Source organism: Cupressus sempervirens, chromosome 4 (genome assembly GCF_028749045.1).
Source record: "Cupressus sempervirens isolate cs-2001-9-10 chromosome 4, ASM2874904v1, whole genome shotgun sequence".
NCBI classification, from domain to species: Eukaryota; Viridiplantae; Streptophyta; class Pinopsida; order Cupressales; family Cupressaceae; genus Cupressus; species Cupressus sempervirens.
In genome coordinates, this window is record NC_143121.1 from 919,511,511 (window position 1) to 919,516,270 (window position 4,760).

The following is a 4,760-nucleotide window of genomic DNA, read 5'->3' on the forward strand; positions in this document are numbered from 1 at the left end:
CGAGTGAGCAACATAAAACATGCAGACCTATTTCTCTGCACAGAAATGGATTTTGACCTTAGAACTTTGGCTTAAGACTTTCTTAGTTGTAGCTTTCACTTCTCTAGATCCTTTCATCATAAGTCAAGTAGTTTTATATTTTTGAATGCTATCATTACTCTGATCTTTAGGTTCTTTCTCAATGAAGTTTTCCAAGGTGGATAACTTGTCGAATGATTCAAAATTTGAAGGAAATGAGAATGCTAGAGGAAACTAGGACTCGCTTCTCATTGGGAAGATGCTCAAACCATATTCCAACCAAACCTAAATCACCTAAGCCCCAATGCATAATAACAAGAATCCCACATGGAGAAAAGGGAAAAGTGAAGCAAGGGAGACCTAGAAAGGACACAAAGTGAGAGTCTTGGAAACTTGATGAGAAGTGAGTCACCTAGGAGCTATCTCAACAAGAAACTAGAGAAAATTGCAATGGATGCCAACAAATACAAACTTAAAAGTGATAGACTGAAATTTGGCAACACATTCAAATAATGTACATTTTCTCTTCATTATATGTTTGATTTATCAATGATTTCCTCCAATTCGATTATGATGCATCTGAACTAGCTTCTCTAATGATGAAATCACCCATCTATCTCTAGATTGTGCAAGCACTTGTTGATTTACAGAGTCTAGATGGATATTGATAGCTCCAAAGCCATAAACCTAAAGACTCTCCTATGTGCATCCCACTTTAGGGAAAAATTGGATGTCATGTTCTTGTGCACATGTTTCAATCACTACCTTCAAATTCAACTGAGGTGCACCCATGGAATTATTCAAGTGAATCCCATTGCCAATTGAAGCTGAGGCTTATTGTTGAGAATATGTTGTTGCTACTTGTTATTGCTGAAGTGCCTTAAATTTACACTACTCTGTCACCCTAAGATAACTTACATTCTCTCTAGCCCCAAGTTATTCTATAGTCATACTCTCTACAACTTGATTCATCATTTTAAACGCTACATTTAGCTAACTTCTTATCCTCTCATTAGCACGAAGCTGAGGGAGAAATAGTCCTTTCCACCCTAAAAACCACTTTGTTACTTCATTAAAATTGGGATTTTTACAAAGCCAATGATACAAAACCTATTGCCACTTTGGAAAAAATGTTGCCTCCAACATTGCAACCATATGATAAATGGGAATAGCAGATGCCCAAGCCATAACCCAGTTAAATTGGTCTATTTTTTGATTAGCTCGGTTGGTTACAAATTCTTGTAGAACTATCATTAGATTAGATAAAATAAAATGAAATCAGTTGCTCCTAGCTAGTAGGATCAACCACAATTTTCCAAGGTGATAAAATTGCATATGCAAATGCATCACTTGCATGCCAAGCATGAAGCACATTCCCCAACTTATAATTAATGGTTGGATATAGAGGCTCCATATGCTAGCCCAATAATGGAAGCCAAGGATGTAACCATGCATGTATTGGCACAGTCCCCCTATGAGGATCCCAAGTATCTATTGCTACTATTAATTTGGGCATCACTATATGATCCAAAATGTTATGAAGTACTAAAGCTGGTACTAACTTATCCCATGTCTACAAAAATTGTAGCATAGGTTCAATGTCCCTTGTCTCCTAAGAATTTGTACCAACTATTCTCACTACTAGAAGAATAACTTCACTGAAGAGTTGAGTGTAAGGAGTTGAAGAAGCAAGTTATGCTTCTGTGTAAATGCCATAATCATGAGGCTCATTCCCTTGTAGAAGCCTCTGCCAAAATCACATTACCTCTAAACCATGCAAAGGATGTTGAAGTGGTTCCCAACCTTGAAACACTCTTATAAGAAATCGTAAAGCAAATGTAGATGCAATACATGAAAAATTGTACAACTTGTAGTCCTCACGATATTTGGACTATAAATTCTCAAAGACACTTGCAAGTGATACTAATGTCATAGTACCTACTGCAATAATTTCTTGGATTCTATCCAATTCTCCCATAATATCCTCTATGTTGTCTAGCTATTGTTTCTATCATACAGTCTCTTTCTGAAGCCACTCCTTCTCCTTCTAGTGATGAAATGCAAAGGTGGGATGTTGAAAAGGAATAATGGTAAATTTGAACAAGGTGAGGTGAAATTTATTTTCCCAAAATTATTTTGAGTTTTCCAACCACTTATGAGTTTAATCAAACACCATATTTAAGTCTACCACTTATGAGCTTTGAGTAGGTTCTAAAATACTAAATTGTTCAACAATTCTACCATCTTCAAAACCATATGTGTAGATATAAACATTAAGTACAACGTGTCCAATATTTTTGTAAATATACACATTAGTTACACCAAAAAAATTCAAAACCATATGTGTAGATATAAACATTAAGTACAACATGTCCAATATTTTTGAAAATATACACATTAATTACACCAACGTTTTCTTTTAAAACCATATGTGTAGATATAAACATTAAGTACAATATTTCCAATTTTTTTGCAGATATACACATTAAGTACATCGATCTTTTTTCTTTCAAAACCATATGTGTAGATATAAACATTAAATACACCATGTCCAATTTTTTTAAAGGTTTTCTCTCTAATGTCAATGTCTATGTTGAAATTGTTATCAATAATAGATCTAGCAAGTAAAACTAATTCAATAAGGGTACATGAATAAGTTATTCCCATGAAGAAGGATTGTGTTAGATAATACAAAGGAATTTGATCAAAATAGGGAGACAATCACTAGATTATTGTCTAACTTTCAAAGAGAAGGCATTGACAAATGTTATTGTCCTTGCAAGAGTTTTAACGGCTTAAAGACAAGAGTAATCAAAATTAAAACAACTAAGAGACATTGTAGGGAGAATGATCACATTGAAGGGGGGTTTGATTATCATCCATTGGTAAGTTATTTGCTATATTTTTTTTCACAATCAATATACATATGAACCATAGAACAAGGTTTTAATTATCACATTGAAGGGGGGTTTGATTATCATCATTTTTGCATAGGTCAATCTCCCTAGAGTAGTACGTCATATGGACCACCACACCTTGGAAAAAAATGGAGGTGTGAATATGGAGGAACATGGATGTGTGAGTATTGAAGGATAAGATCATGATCCCATGGAAGATGATGGTCATGTGCCAGAAAATACATTTGAAGATGATGGAATGAATGCATTGATACACAACACATTTGGTACTAGTGTTGCTCCTGATAATGATGATTATGATGAGATGACATTGAGGCTTTCCATGATATACCTCTACTTGGAAAGGCAAACACAACCCTTTATGAAGGATCCCAATGAACTCTTCTCTTTGTTGTATTGTTGTTGGTGAATTTGAAGGTTATGAATGGTTATTCAACATAACAATATTGTGTATGCTAAGGTTTGTTATATACATCATTATAGTTTGTAAAAGGTGAACCATGTACCAAAAATATTATCTGTACTAATGGCTTATATTTTTTTGTTGTAGATTGATAGGTGAATTTTTGTTACCACCATCAAATGTTCTCCCTCGCTTGTACCAATAATTGCATGCCAATATGAAACATATTAGAATGGAGTATCAAGCAATAGACACATGTCCTAAAGATCATGTTATCTATCATAAAGAAGATGATATGCAACATAATGCCCTAAATGTCGTATAAGAAAATATCAAGATGATTAAGTGACAAAAAAAGGTGCCTCACAAGGTTCTTTGTTACATCCCCATTATGTCACGTCTTAAATGATTATTCAAGTGCAATAGATTGGCACAATTTATGGATTACCATGCATGTAATAGAAGTTGAGATGACATTATTTGAATGCCTGAGGATGGTTCAACATTTATGGACATAGAGGGAAAGTGGCCACACTTTAATGAAGAACCTCAAAATCTTAGGCTTTCTCTGGAAACTAACAATGTCAATCCATTTGGAGAGATGAGATCTGTTTACTTAGTATTTTTTTTATCAACAATAACCTTCCTCCCTGGATATCAATAAAGAGGGAGCACATTATGTTGGCAATGATTTTTCTAAGTATTTTATTATCTTATTGTTATCTACATGTAATTATAGGTCTCGGAGTGAAATGACCACAATAATTATCTGATGTTGTTCATTCAACTAGGTAAGTACCAAGTGAAATACGTGAATGTATATATTGCACCTCTTATCCAGGAGTTTTTGGTGTTATAGAATGGTTTCACTATGTATGATATCTCTAGATCAATTGGACAAAAATAATTTCAATTCCATGCAATGCTTGTGTGGACAATTTATGATGCCCTAGGGTTGACAAATTTTTGTGGTATGTTATGTTAAAATCTAGTTTTACGTGATAATACAAATTCCAAAAACTAACATATTTAATTCAATTGTATCGTTATCTTGTAGGTCTTCCAACAAAAGGAAAATTTGCATGTATAATGTGTGGTCCAAAGACGAAATCTTGTCATTCCAAAAGTTTAAGAAAGCAAGTGTTTAATGAGTATAGGCACTTCCTCCATAGAAATCATAAGTATCGAAGTGCCAAAAAATATCTTTTCAATGGGAAAGAGAAGACTACATCAAAGCCACAAAGAATGACACCTCACCTATGGTAGTTGGAATATAATAGAATTTGAGCTAATATCTCTCCACCTAATGGTTTATGTTTAGAAATTATATATTTTGATTGTGTTTTATTGGCTAATTATGTAATTGATGATTGTGAAGGTTGTTGAGGCATTATTGACCAGCTTAAAAAGGGACTAAAATG

The 4,760-nt window shown here is 33.8% G+C and overlaps 1 pseudogene; it reads right to left on the reverse strand.

The window, feature by feature from the left end:
* Positions 1–564: 564 nt before the first annotated feature.
* On the reverse strand, positions 565–2,274 carry LOC149564403 (septin and tuftelin-interacting protein 1 homolog 1 pseudogene; annotated as a pseudogene).
* Positions 2,275–4,760: the final 2,486 nt, after the last annotated feature.